General features: G+C 36.1%; 1 pseudogene; it reads left to right on the top strand.

Moving 5' to 3' along the window:
* Positions 1–255: 255 nt before the first annotated feature.
* LOC142625868 (putative laccase-9) lies at positions 256–13,952 on the top strand (annotated as a pseudogene).
* The last annotated feature ends 2,347 nt before the right edge of the window (positions 13,953–16,299 follow it).

Raw genomic sequence — 16,299 nt, 5'->3', positions numbered from 1 at the left:
TAGACGCCGCTACCGTAAAACTTAGTGAGGTGCAGTTTAGGTTACGACAGACGGTTTCAGCAGCTTCTTCCTCCTATCTGACCCCATCTAGATCTGCTCTTGTCTCATCTGCTCCCCCCCTCTTGTACGAGTGATGTGTCACTAGGAGACCTCATGGCACATTTTCAGCGCATGGATGCTCGCCTAGATACACTCTCTACTGAGTTGTATCAAGTGAATGTTCATGTTGGTCGTGTTGCTAGGGGATAGGCGACCATGGGTGGTTTTGCTCCTGAGGTTTCTCCTCCACCACCCCCTGTGGCTTTCGAGTCTGAGGATGATGATGGTGATGACGATGATGCTTCGGATAATGAAGATGGAGATGCTAGCTCTACCGATAAGATGTCTACTTGACCCTCTACCTTTTGTCACTCGTGACAAAAAGGGGGAGTAGTAGTTTTGGGCTATGAGAGTAGTCATACTTAGGGAGAGAGCTTGTATACGACATTCTTGATAGGGAGAGTGTTGTTATTTTGAGGGATGTAGTGAGGATTACTTATATCTTTTTCTTTTCTTTACTTTAGATACATTTTCTTCTTGTACCTAGGTCTTGTGACCATGTATGACATACATTGGACTTATTCTCTTTATATGTTGATGTATGTTTCTTTCACCTACCCTTACATGTGTTGTTTCTTTTCTATCTTTATACACATGATTCTTATTACTTGTATGCAATTTATTATTTCTGTTTCACACTAAGATGCCTTGATGAGTTTTGTTTAAAGTGTTTTACAAATATAGGTTGTCAAAGTCTACTTTCCAGAAACTCTCTTCTTGCAAAGTTTTTCAAGAGTTTGTGTTAGGATAGATTTTATTGTATTCAACAAGTGAATATGAGTTGAGTGATTTATGACTTCTCTCATATTTTCATTTGTTAGTTGTAGTTTTGTCATGGATTGCCAAAGGGGGAGATTGTTAGGACATATGTGTTTCACTTGTTTAGAACCTGAAGGAGACCAACTTTTACAAGGTTGTGTATCACACTATCACCGAGAGCTTATTGGTTGTAAATGAAAGTCTTCTAGACCCTATGATCATGGTTTTTAAATATGAACCGTTCAAAAAACCTAAAATTGAGAGGTTCAAGGACCATAAAGGTTGAACCAAAATCAAACTATGATGATGCCATAATTAATTAAAATACAAATAAAAGTATATTAAATTTGTAAATATTAGTAGAATTGACTTAAATATCTAAAAAAAATTTGAAACAGACTTTCAAATAAAATTTCATGATATTATAAGGTTAATAGAAAATAATATACATAAATAAGCATGAAAATAAACTTGAATAATTATCCTTCAAGTAGAAATCATTTTGATTAAATAAAAAAATCATAATTATTTTAGTAAATAATAATAGATCATAGTTAAACACAAGGAGTTCAAGTGGTGTGCTGGTTACAATGCTAGTCTTGGTTCCTAATTGAGGGCAATATGACAAAGACTGTTTATTTTTCTCAGGTTTAGAATGTCGAACTCATTAATCTCCCACACACAAATACTGAAAGAACTCATTAATCTCCCACCAATAAATAAATTTATACTTAAATTTTATTTAGAGATATTAAGTATATAATTTTATTTAAAATTTCAATCATAATTTTTTAGTATTTGGTTGCTTCACTCAATAGATAGTGTTTATTTTAATTGTATTGTCATTAAGTAATATGACTGATTCATTTTAATTGTTAATTTTGAATCTAAAAATTTTTTAATTTTAAATTAAATAAATATTAAAAGTTAAATAAATCTTTTACTTATGTTAGGACATATGTGTTTCACTTGTTTAAAACATATGTCATTCTTTTATGTAATTGGCTAATCCCTTGACAAAACACACTTTACTTGTATTTGGGTAGATTTTGGATGAGTTTTATGCTTCAAGAAACTGTGTTTCAAGATCAAGTGTTGAAGTCATCAAGTTTGTCCAAGAAACAAGCTGAAAAGTACAAGTTCATTAAAACTCGACAGCTAGCATGTGTCGAGGTTTAAAGAGCTGTTCCAGCCTCGTGACTCGACAGCTGCTCGACAACATCTCGACACCTCTATCTGTCGAGGTTTAAGAAAAACAGATTTTGAGTTCTGTTTTGATTCCAATTCGTAGATGTGTCTTTGGGCCTTCTTTTCTCCTAACCCTAGACATATAAAATGATTATTTTAAGAGCCGTCAAAGAATTCACAAGTTGCACAAACATTGAGAAATCCTTGTTCAAGCAAGTTGTGACTAGAGACAAAGTTCTTGCCCTAGTTCATCTCTCTTGTGAAGAAGTTGCTGTGTAAAGTGCACCGTAGGGTTTTGTAACCAAGCATCTTCTTGATCTTCATCGTGTGGATGAATTGAAGAACTTTGCACCGAACAATCTTCTCTAGTTGGTGATTGAAGTCGTGTACTGGGATCTACGCAATTGGTTAGTCACGTACTTGGGAGCCGTACATTGAAAGGAGAAATTGTCACTACAGAACAAGTCCAATTGGGTATTGGTGTAAGGGTTCAACTATAGGTTGGTAAGGTACTTGGGATTCCTTTACTTGTAACCGCTTGTTGTGATAATAGTAGAATTTCGGGAGTGGTGACCTTAAAATCACCCGGTGGGATTTTTACCGTGTAGGTTTTCCCCATTTGAAAACAAATCACTGTATCATTTAATTTCCTGTTGCATACTTAGTTTAATTGGTGATTTGTTTGTGCTACCACGCGCTTTGCATGTTAATTTGATTAATCAATAACTTGGCTAAGTAATCAACTTAATCTATCACAAGAGGTCAATACGTTTTTGGCCTATCAACTTATATTCAAAATATAAAAATAGGCTCTACTAAAGTAGTTGCCTTAGGCCACAACACCTTGAATCGGCCCTGTTTCTTGCCATGAGTACTTGAATTCATGTCTCACCAATAGGTGAGGTGAGGCAAATCTAAATACGGGGTTTAAAACACCCTTGTATCTAGCTCACCTATGGGGATGCGCACATAGCATTGTAAGAGACGCCACCTTCTCTCTCTCAACGTTTTTTTCCTTTAAAAAAAAAGGAGAAAAAAAAGACACAAATTTGTGTTTGTGCAATGACCATTCTAAATGAAAAAAAAAAATTGTGTCCATGTACAGAACACGTCTATATATGCATCAAGTAAATAATTTTAACAAAATTTTTTCAATTTTAACAAGTAACAAGACATCAAATGCTAAAGGACAAATATAATGGCTAGAAATTATGTTTTCTACTGGAGTGTTATCAACCAAGAAACCCATGGTCGGATGGTCCATAATATATTACACAATGTCCAATAGAACCATAATCAAACTTCACTTATGAAATCATATTTTCAAACGAGAAAAGAACTCTTTGGTGGCATGCCAAATTGCCAATAGTGATTGGACACGAGCTAGTGTGAATGGTGCCATTGTTGTTTTGCCTAATAATGAGACCGGTTATCCATTTCCCCAACCTAATGGAGAAAGAAGTTCTCGTGTTAGGTATATAATATGATCTAAATTAATGTTCTTATTGCTTCAAAAATTGATCAAACTTAGAAACTATACATCACTGACTGTCACTGATTGTTGTTCTCATGTAATTCAAAAATCTGTAATTCAAAGAGTTTATATATATTTAATACAAATAAACTGCAAATAATCGACTATCGAATCCCCCTTTGATAAAAACCTTATATGATTGTTATTTATGGTGCAATGACAACAAAGGTATTTAGACTGTGGCTAACCTTGATGTATTAGCATACATAAAGATATAAATGTAATCATTCACTGTCTAGTACTTGTAAGATCTTGGTATGTGGGTGACATGAATCAGGAAGTTGTTGAGGATCTTCAGACTAGTTCCGACACTCCTCAATCTGATGCTTAAACTATCAATGGCCAACCGGCTGGGAGATTTTTGTGAATGCTCTGGCGGTACATAGACACGCACACATTGAACAAGGAAAGAGGCAAAAAATCTTAAACCATGTAAGGAAGTAAGTATATTGAACATTCCTAATTAACTACAATCATTACTCTTGTGTTGCATAAAATACATATCGGTGGAAAGTATATTGTGGCAAAACCTATCTTCTTCGTTTAGTCAATGCACTCATGTACGCGAACTTTATTTTGCAATTGCTTAACATTACCTCACCGTGGTGGGTGGGATTGGGTGGATCATATGTAAAATCCGCAGTCACTGATCTTGTGATGATAACTCAGGAAAAAACTATGGATATTTTGGTCACAGAAAACCAGCCTCTTGGTCGCAATTATTTAACTGCAAGATAATATGATAGTGTTAGGCCCAACGATATATACAGACTGATAAGTCCAGGCAAATCAATTGGTCGTCTACCTTAATAGATGACATTAAGGCACAAGCAAGCCATCAAAGAAAAATAAGTAACAACTCAAACACATTCAATTTGTTCAATGATGACCATTACTCAAAGGCCTTAAATTCCCATCAAGACGATGGCCGTTACGCTCAAGATAATAATCAACTCTCATTATGTACAATAGCTACCCAAGTCACTTATAGAAGGGAAAATTTGCCTCACTTGCTAAGGTATGAGAAAAAAGACTACGAAGACATACAAAATATATAGGCTGATATTGACTTAAGCATCGGAGACTCCCCCACCGAGCACAACCCGATGGTCTCTTCAATCAACTCTGTTTTTTCTTGTTGATCTTAAAGGATCGTTAAATGCTCCAGATTTGGACAAGTGACCCAATAGACGATTTTTGGTTTCATCATAGACTATGATAAAACATATGCCATGACAATTGTTGAATATAGAGGCAACTGCACTCCCTCAGCAAATCCAATCTTTCCCAGCACCCTTCCAACGTACTTGGATTCCGCTCCTACATTGAACTTTACAAGTCGACTTAGGAGCTTAGCGAACCAAAACCACCCAATTAATGTCCTAAAAAACATTATTACCAGAATGTTCATAATAGCCTTTATGGATAGTGTTTGTTTGTTTAGACCCCTTAAACCAGATTGTTAAACCTAATATATTAGCCAAGTGATTACTTAGATTAATTATTCAAATCTAGGTTAAACAATAATAAATCATATCATACACAGTAGCAAAAAAGTAAATAACACCACGATATGATGACCTAGAAAAACCGATAAAACTAACCATTTCAAGGTAAAAAACCTGGGGAGAATTTGACCTAGCAATCTTCGAGGTAAAGCACATCCACTGTAAGAGAATTGAAGTTTTTACAATCAAATTTAACCCTAAATCTATTATTACCTCATGTAGTAACTTACTAACTGACACGACCACGTGCAAACTCCAAATCCATGGACTCCTTCTCTTCTTGGATTTACTGCAACACAAGCACCCACACTTGTGACTTTGAGATCCCACTCAAAGGTTTTAGATCACCTTCAGTTGTTGATCTTTGTAGCAGCAACTAGGTTCTACCACCGCTTAATTGTAGATCTTGCTTCAGTAGACACTTGTGTAGTTAGAAAGTACAAAACCTCTCAAATTTCATAAAGAGTAACACACAAGTTTGCCAAAAGTCTGCAAAACGTAGCTAAGGTTTCCCTTTTATATGTGGACAAGTTAGATTGAAACCGTAAATGTTTTCGCGGGCTTGGGCCTGGTTTAAAATTATGCAAAATCTGATTTTTGCGATTCTCGATTGATCGGGCCTGATTCTCGATTGATTGAGCTTGGCAGATTCTAACTCTTCTTTTCTGCAATCAGCTCAAACTTGAAACTTGAAACATACACCTTCGAGCATTGTCTAACGAATAGACTAGACATGTTTTGTTCTCAGTTTGCCAACACATACAAAATATAATTCTAAATATTTAATCCTAAATCTTTAGAACCTAACAATCTCCCCCTTTGGCAATCCGTGACAAAACACACATACAAAATGAATTGCTTAAATCAAACACCAGCCCAATTACAAAGTATTGCCCTAATACAATTCTATCACAACTACTAACTATTAGTTGCTAGTATAGACAGCAGCTGTTGAAAGAATTAACCTGTAAAATCCTGAAACACTGAAAATAAACTATAAACGCATATGTGGAAAATACAGCACAAATCCAATAAATAAAAACTGAACTTGAACTTACAAAACATGAGAGATAGACAAAATTTTAAATGAATAAACATCAAAAATACTATCAAGGTCAATGAACCATCAATGTTTGTGAAACAAGAACAATAACACTAAACACATATAAAACAAATATACACGAAAATAAAGAAAATACATCAAAAAATTTATCATCTAAAAAACAACTCCCCCTAAATACAAAAACTCTCCACTCCCCCTAAATGCAAGAGCCGTCAAAGCTAAAACTTACTCCCCCATTTTGTTACGAATTGCCAAAGGCAACCAACAAGCATCAAAGGGCGGAGGAGGTGGAAAAACACTCTTATACTCAGCAAAATCAACTCTCAAGGCAGCCGCCTCAGTAAGTAACTCATCAAGAAGCTGTCCATGAGCTGTCTGAGTAATCATAAAGGACTCCATCATGGCACGGAGAGAGAGAGAGAGAGAGAGAGAGAGGTAACTGTAGAGTCAATAGCATCATCATCACCAGAAGGACCCACAGCAGTATTAGGATCCACATGTACCTCATCAGTAGTAGGCATATCACCAGAGGCAGGAGCGGTATAGAAGTCTTCCCTCTTGGTCTCTTTGAAGTCCTAGTGTTTGGTTCAACACTCTTCATCTAAGCTTGTTGCTATCTAAGAAAAATGGCTCCTATAAGGGCAGTGATATGAACTAACTCTAGAAAAGGAAAGTCTGATAACCTTAGAAAGTTCAAAACCCTATATATATACACACACACACATAGGAAAGAACAAATTTTGTGCTTTACACTTACTCCTATAAATAACAACAATAGTTTGAATGAAAAGACAAGGAAAACACAGATCCATTAGTGATGAGAGCATAAAGGAATGCACACCTATCTATAGGAACAATATGAACATGAGTGATAGGGAAGATATTATGGCAGGATATCCCTAAATAAAGATAGTTAAGCTCAGTAAACTCACATGATTTTATTCTTGGTTCAGATCCCTAAGAAACTAACCGACCACAAAGCAAAGACATGATATCATCTACAGTAGGAAACTCAGTGTGTGGATATGTGGGTTTACAAACTAAAGGTACACCTAGACCTTCAGAGACAACACATTTAGTAATCCTAAACTTTTTACCTCTAATCCAAGAAGTCAAATAATGACCACCTAGACATAGTAAGTAACTCATCAAGAAGCTGTCCATGAGCTGCCTGAGTAGTCATAAAGGACTCCATCATGGCACGGAGAGAGAGAGAGAGAGAGAGAGAGAAAGAGAGAGAGAGAGAGGAGGGGCTAACTGTAGAGTCAATAGCATCATCATCACCAGAAGGATCCACAGCAGCAGTAGGATCCACATGTACCTTCTCAGCAGCAAGCATATCACTAGAGGCAGGAGCTACAGTAGAAGTCTCACCTCTTGGTCTCTTTGAAGTCACAGTACTTGATTCAGCACTCTTTGTCTGAGTCTATCACAATCTAAGAAAAGTGGCTCCTATAGGTGAAGTGATATGAACTAACTCTAGAAAAGAAAGTCTAAAAACCCTAGAAAGTTCAAAACCCTATATATATACACAGGAAAGAACAAATTTTGTGCTTTTCACTTACTCCTATAAATATCAACAATAGTTTTAATGAAAAGAGAAGGAAAACACATAGATCCGTTAGTGATGAAAGCATAAAGGAATGCAAACCTATCTATAAGAACAGTATGAACATGAGAGATAGAGAAGATATTATTTAGGATATCCTTAAATAAAGATAGTTAAGCTCTGTAAACTCACATGAGTTTATTCTTGGTTCAGATCCCCAAGAAACTGACCGACCACAAAGCAAAGACATGATATCATCTACAGGAGGAAACTCGGCGTATGGATATGTGGGTTTACGAACTAAAGGTACACCTAGGCCTTCAGAGACCACACATTTAGTAATCCTAAAATATTTACCTCTAATCCAAGAAGTCAAATAATGACCAACTGGATCCTCATGATAAATAGAGAGATTTGAGTAAAACTCTCTGATCAAAATAGCAGTAGAAGGATCAAATTCCTAGACATCACATAAAGAAACTCAAATCCTAGACACCAGATTCCTACATATAGAAGGATCTAACTCATCTAAAACAATCTCTCTCTCTCTCTCTCTCTCTCTCTCACCATATACACCTATTCTTGGTTAAGGTATCATAGACTTCCTCAGTCTTAACAAAAAGAAACTTAACCCTATCAACCAAAGGAGGGGCAAAAGAAGAAGAAGAAGTAGGGTTCTATTTACTTTGGTTTTGAATTTCCTAACCTTTGGAGCCATGTCTAAATATTAAACAAAAACAAACAAAAACCAAGGGTAGACTGCATCAGATTGAGTTAGAAAGAGGATAGCATAAAATTTTTAAAAAACTATATGATGCATGACACTAGTACACAGATGGTGCATGCTGTAATACTCTAAAACAATTCAATTTCATGACAACTTGGAAAATTGGCCAAGAAAATTAGAAATTTATCAAAAACCCCAATTTTGAAAACCCTAATTTTCCAAAAATCTTTTATTAAGCAATTGAACAACACAAAAAGTATAAAACATGTTATAATCACCCAATTAAGCAATATCAAGAGTCAATTATAATCAATTTAGCCCAATTGAACAAAATCCCCAATTCTCTTAAGAACACATTGTCGGGGACGAAAAAGTTTCATTTTCGACAACTGAGATTAATATTGGGTCGGGGCCCTAAACCAAAAATCGACGATTGGCTCGATGCATGGCCCAAAGGCTATTGTCGAAGATCCAAACAATTCACCGTGTTTTCATGCCTCGGGCCTAAAGTATAAAACATGTTATAATCACCCAATTAAGCAACATCAAGAGTCAATAATAATCAATTTAGTCCAATTGAACAAAATCCCCAATTCTCTCAAGAACACATTGTCGGGGACGAAAAAGTTTCATTTTCGACAATTGAGATTAATATTGGGTCGGGGCCCTAAACCAAAACTCGACGATTGGCTCGATGCACGGCCCAAAGGCTATTGCCGAAGATCCAAACAATTCACCGTGTTTTCATGCCTCAGGCCTAGATTGAGACTTGCAGGAACGGCCCTTAAACAATCCCTGCAGCGAACACGTCATCGTGGTTAAAAAAGTCTACTGCAAGAAATGGCCCAGCGGTAAAGTGTTTCTGCAGAAAATAATCCAGCGATAAAGTGTATCTGCAGAAAATAACCCAGACATAAAATGTTTTTGGAGAAGAAAGTAACCCAGCTGTAAAATACTTCTATGGAAAAAGTAACCTAGCTGTAAAGTACTTCTGCAGAAAAGGGTCACCAAGACGTAAAAATATTTCTGCAGAAGACGACCCAGCCGTAAAAGATTTTTGCACAACAATAACTCAGCAGTAAAGTTTTTCACAAATCGAGAGAAACGTTCATATTTAAGGACTCATCATTCGTTATCTCTGAAGAAGAATCTTCTAATATGACAATATGAGGGAAAAATTCTATTGTAACAATTACATCATAACCATCAATAATAAATGAGTAAGTAAATGTCATGGGTTCCATGGTAACAAACAATAGAGAAGACTTAGCGTGAGATGAAGGGAGAGAGAGAGATCCCAGCTAGTGCAGCAAGATCATTATGGTGCCAAAGCATGCTCTTGAGCGTAGTACATATAATGGGTAGAGAGAAAGATGTTGGGCAGTGGGCAAAAGTGTATAGTGGGTTGTTGGAACTCATTCCTAGGGAGGAGTTGAATGTTTTAAAATTGAGGTATGAGAGATGTTTTTAAGCTAGGAGTGGGGGAATTCAGTTTCCATGCATAAGAATGAGAGCTTTATGACTTAGAATCTTGCTGGGATTTTGAGAAGCTGATATGGAAAGGTTTTTGTAAGGGTTTTTCTCTATGAGTGTGTTTCTTGGTATCTTCCTTTTTTCCCCCCCTGAGGCATTAACAGAGGGTTCTATTTATAGTTGAGATTTAGGGGGCAATTGGCAAATAACTCTTGCTAAATCTCCCCCAATCTTCAAAAAATCCTTAGGGATTCGTTTTTTGGAATGTTAGCTAAGAATGGTAAGCTTGACCATTTGAAGACTCTTGCTATTTTTGATGCAATATCAGCTGGGTTTCTGACCTTGCATTAATGCTAATTGGTCCTGACTGCTGGGGTTAGAGCATGCATTAAGCTAATGACCTTGGTTGTGCTGCTTACTAGATTCAAAGCTCCCAAAGGCAAGTTAAATCACCCCAAGCCTGGTGTCAACCTTGGAGCCTTTGCTGGGAACTCTGCCGGGCTTTCCTTGGTGCCCTCCAAACCACATTTCCCTAAGTTTCCCCATTAGGGGTTCATGTGCTTGGTCCATGAACCAGAAAATACATATTTTTTAGCATGAAAAATGAGCTAATTTGAGCTTGCTTCAGGGCATTAATGGCTGCCTTGGATGCTTGATCGAATATGTTGTAGAAGAAAGAGGGGGTGGTTGGCTGAAGTGCTTTCAACCCCCTGTTGGGTCTTCTCAGCCTTTTGTTAAGTCCATTTCAACTTTGTCACCTAATGACTGATGATATTTCAAAAAGGTTTGACCCTTGATGGACATGTGTCTTGTTCTGACTTGATGGGACAAGCTGATGCCTGACAGCAGTGGGCTCCAGCTGCTGACTTATGCTGGATTTTTGGCTGATTAGCTCACGTGAGCTTCTGCTAATGGTGTCTGGGTTTTGGGCTGAGCTGGTCCAGCTGGGCCTCACGTTTGGGCTGCTTTGGGCCTAATTGTTCCCTCAAAATGAAGAATTTTTCCATGACACTCATGGGCTTTTATAAACTTTGCAAGAGAGGTATTTTCTTGGAGGATAAATACTTATATTTCACATGAGTAAGGGATTTTGTATATGTGAAATAATTGTTGAGATAATATTTAGGCTTTGTAAATACGTGCCAAAAATAGTATTTAGGCTTTTGGAAATTGTGCCAAAAATAATATTGGGTTTTTAGAAATAGTTGCCAAGATGACATTGGGCTTTAGGAAATAGTTGTCAAAATAATATTGGACTTTAGGAAATAGTGCCCAAAACAATATTGGGCTTTATGAAATAGTTGCCAAAATAATACTGGGCTTTATGAAATAGTTGCCAAGATAATGTTGGGCTTTACGAAATAGTGCCAAAATGATATTGGGGTTTAGGAAATAGTGACCAAAATGATATTGGGCTTCATGAAATAGTGCCCAAAACAATATTGGGCTTTATGAAATAGTTGCCAAAATAATATTGGGCTTTGGAAATAGTTTGCCAAATTAATATTTGGGCTTTGCAAAATAATGTCAAATTAATATTTGGGTTTCGTAAAATAGTTTGCCAAATTAATATTTGGGCTTCGTAAAATAGTTTGCTAAATTAGTATTTGGGCTTCGTAAAATAGTTTTCCAAATTAGTATTTGGGCTTCGTAAAATGGTTTGCCAAATTGGTATTTGGGCTTCATAAAATAGTTTTCCATTTTGTAGAAAATATCGCCGTGTAGCAACGGGCTTTGAGGTGCCGTGTAGCAATGGGCTTTGTAAGGTGCCGTGTAGCAACGGGCTTTGTAAGGTGCCGTGTAGTAATGGGCTTAGAGGTGCCATGTAGCAACGGACTTAGAGGTGTGGTGTAGCAACGGGCTTTGTAAGGTGCTGCGTAGCAACGGGCTTAGAGGTGTCGTGTAGCAACGGGCTTTGTAAGGTGCCGTGTAGCAACGAGCTTAGAGGTGCCGTGTAGCAACGGGCTTTGTAAGGTGCTGTGTAGCAATGGGCTTAGAGGTGCCGTGTAGCAACGGGCTTAGACAAGGGTTTTGTTGGGCTTTTTGAGTCTTGTCAATGAGTTGAATGAGTTTACGCCTTTTTTGGAGGGAGTATAATTTTGTGGCCCAACGTTGATAGATGGGTATTTTTGCGAAAACCCATGTTGGATAATATGTGGAATGTAGTGGGTAATATTTGTGAGATGGCCCAAGGTAATTCGTGGGGCTTATATATGTAGGAAATATTTGTGGGAGCCCAATAACATGGGGAATATTTAAGTAATATTTGGTAAATATTTAGGTGGGCTTCAAAATAATTATTGGGCTTGTGTGGTTATTTTTCTGTGCTTGGGCTAAAGAAGTTAGGGCCCGAAAATTTGTAACTCAACACACATAAACCCTAATTTCAATATTTTTGAAGGAATCATGAAATTTTTGAAATTAAAACATGAGAATCATGTTTATATGATGCATGAACAAAAACCCATTCAACAAATTGGACCAAAATACTCAAAATCACCACCAAAAAAAAAAACCCTAAAATCTCTTTGATTCGGAAATTTTGAAAAATTTTATCAAAAATGCATGAATGCATGTAATTTAAACAAAAAGAAAGGGTAAAAGAGTCTTACTAATGTTGAGGAAGAAAACCTTTGAGACTTTGACTCAGAGAAAGACAAAAAAAATTTGAGTAAAAAGGGATCGAAGAAGAAGACAAAAACACTGAAGAACATGTGATCTGATTCCTATTTGTTTTTTAAAATACGAGTTTCGATTGATCGGGAGGAATCAAGACAACCCAAGAGTTTAAGCCTTAAAACTGGATTTTTCTTTTTCTTTTTGATCGGTTGAAAAACAGGTTCAATCGATCGAATCCTGAAGAATTAGAAATTTTGAAAAACCTGGAAAATTTTCTACATAAACATTTTTAACCAGTTTTAATGATATGAGATGCATGTTCATGATTCCAAATGTTTTACAAAAAAAATCTTTCAAAAAAAATCTTTGCCAAGCCTAAGAAAATTTCATCAAACCCTTCTTTCCTCACTCCCCCAAAAAGTATTAAACATATCTGTGATTCTCGATCGATCAGGCCTAATTCTTGATCGATCAAGCTTGGCAGATTCTGACTCTTCTTTTCTACAGTCAGTTCGAACTTGAAGCTTGAAACATACACCTTTGAGCATTGTCTAACACATAGACTAGGCATGTTTTGTCCTCGGTTTGCCAACACATACAAAATATAATTCTAAACATTTAATCCTAAATATTTAAAACCTAACAAATAGCATTACCATCGACTATGAGGGAAATACTAGAACTAGTATTGCTTCTAGCTTAAACAACAACAGTTGGGTTAACGCCTCCACAGATGTACTAATTGCCTACTATAAGGCAATGATGATTACACACTCCATTTGAAATCATGAAAACACGATTTTAATTAGAATTATATAATGGTAAAATCGTGTTTTATTTTAGCCCACATGGTAGTGTGTATACGGTGAGTGCACAATAGCAAGAATGTAATCATCATTACCTTACAGATATTACATTTTCCAGTTCATATATAGTCATATTACAAAGTAAAATAACATCAAGCTACATAGTTATGTGAGCAAAACTAGTTAACTCACTAAACATTATGCTTCTGTACAAAAACACGGCCGTAAAACCAGTTTTTTGTAGTGTGTAGTTGAAATGACATTATACCAAAACCTTTTTACCACAGGAACATGAGTGGGATTTACGACTTAGATCTTCTAGATTATTCAACTCCTTATAACTTCACGGCATATGAATTTCCCAATAATATCATAGTACCACTCCAAGGGACCAAAATGAAGGTACTTAATTATAATGAAGTGGTGGAGATAGTGTTCCAAGATACTAATGATTTAGATGCATCGAAGGATCATCCAATGCACCTACATGGATACACCTTTTATGTCATTGGCTCAGGTCATGGAAACTTTGATAATGTGATTGACCCAAAAGTAAGGGTGTTCATAGTGCATTGCTGTGGTTTTGGGCCATATTTAGCACTGCACTTTGTGGTGCGGTTTAGCTAAAACTATAATTACACCGCATCTTATTTTTGTGGTAACATATGTGGCGCGGTGCAGTGCGAGGGGGTTTAGAGTTTAGTTAAAATCATAACCGTACCGCAACTTATTTTTACGGTCACATGTACGATGTGGTGTATAAGATGCAGTTTGAACGGTTTGAAGTTGGTATATTTTTCAAATTTTGGGATTTTCCTACCCAGCCCAAAACTAATTCTTCCATTTGTTTTGGGCCAAGTTTTAAACTATTGAGCTAGTTTTTTTTTAGTTTGGGCTGGCTTTCCTAGTCAACACTTGCTAGGGTTATCAATTTTTTTTTTGAAAACTAGGGTTATTAAACTATTAATAATATATTTAATATTAAAAATAAATTAATTAATTAATATATAGAGAGAGTGCAATGCGGTTTGTGTGGTTTTCTTATAATAAAACCGCAAACCGCACTGCACCATGCAGTGCGATGTGGTGAGGTGCACTGTTACTTGCAGTGAGTCGCGGTTATACCATTTTGCAGGTGATTTTTGTGTGATTTTTGCGATTTGTGTGGTTTGATGAACACCCCTTCCCAATAGGCTACAATTTGGTTGATCCGCCTAAGATGAATATCATTTCAATACCTAAGAAAGGATGGGCTGCCCTTAGATTCAAATCAAACAATCCTACTATGTCAATCTTGTTACATGCTCGCTATTGCACATGTCGTATACACTATCTTTAAAATAGTGAATTTTGAAATAATCTGATAGTCATGTTTTGAAAACACAATTTTAGTAAAAATTGCAATAGTGAGTGTACGTAAGGTAATCGTTTTTCTACTTTTATTTTGTGGAGTTATATCTTTAACACACAAAAAGCTTCTCCCATCTTTTTATAAGTATACTAACTTTGATTTATAAAATGGATTAATTCTTGTCGGAGTTTGGCTATGGCATTGTCATTTTGATTGACATCTAAGCTAGGGTATGGACACTGTATTTGTAGTGAAAAATGGCGGCACCCCTGAGACAAGTATCTGCAAACCCCCTCCTTACTTGCCTTCATGCAAGAGTTCTACCATTAGGCTCCAAAGATTTGGCAACTCAAATGGAAATAAATTAGATACAGTTAAATAGTTGGGCATCATCTACATGAAGTAAATGTTATGTTTTTAAACTAAAGGAGACGTTGTAGTTATTTGAATAAAATTACATGTATTGGTTTACCCAACAAAAAATTACATGTATTGTAACCCAAGTGGTTACGCCGTTACACATAATGTGTTTTAAGAAGATGACCAAAAACAGGGGAGGCTACATTTTTTAGGTGAAATAGGCTACTTATCCATATAGTGACCAATGGTAAATGATTGACAAACATCAATATCATGAATAATCTTTTTAATTAGATCTATTATGAATAATTTTTTTCAAACAAACAAACATCAATATCATGTGAATATTATGTATAGCGGAATAGTAAATAAGACAAGATACAATGACCCAGGAAAACTAATGAAGCAAACTAGTTTCACAGTAAAAATCCTGGGGGAAAACCTTCCCAAAAAGCAATCCACTATAATAAAGAGAAGTTTCAAATCTAGTACAAAACTTTCGTCACTAGACTCTACAGACCCAGCAAATGAACTTACAGCAAAAACCTTTTACCACTTCAAAACTTGTGAACTCTTCAATATATGAAGGCTCCACCCACAATCACTTTTAGAACCTCCAACTAATTTCAAGAACCTCTTGAAAGTTTTCCTCACAGTAGCAAGTTTGTGGTGGTTGCTATGACCTTAGCTTCTTCACCAATAGAATCTTCAAATTTACTTTGAAACTCTTTGGTATGGTGAAATAGGGAAAACTTGGTTACAAAACCCTAACCGTATAAATGGACTATTTCTCTCTCTAAAAAGCCTTCTAATAGATGGCTTATAATGTCCTTTAAATACTGGTTCAAACGAATCTCAATTCGAGCTTCAAATGAATAAGTTATGGGCTTTTCACATTGCTGATTTTTGCTAATCCGCGACTCTCGATCAATCAAAAGGTATCAAAACTTCTATTGAGGAGGCAGTAATTTTCAAGCTTCTACTGAGAGGTATTGAGACTTCTATTGAGGTACTTGCTGAAAATATTTTTTCTTGAGCTTTTCTTAATCAAACTTTGTGTCTTCAACTTGGTCTTCAATTACAACTTTAAAAAACATCAAAACTCAATAAAAGACATATAATTTAGCATGGTTGACAATACCAAAACACATGACCCAACAATCTCTCACTTTGTCAATCCATGACAAAACCTAAGTACAAAAGTAAGTGAAATACATTAATGACTTGAATACAATGAATGAACCCATATTCAAATACACTAGC

This window comes from Castanea sativa, chromosome 1, assembly GCF_040712315.1.
Source record: "Castanea sativa cultivar Marrone di Chiusa Pesio chromosome 1, ASM4071231v1".
Lineage (NCBI taxonomy): Eukaryota > Viridiplantae > Streptophyta > Magnoliopsida > Fagales > Fagaceae > Castanea > Castanea sativa.
The sequence above is the reverse complement of the archived record's forward strand: the minus strand, read 5'-3'. Positions and strand labels throughout refer to the sequence as shown.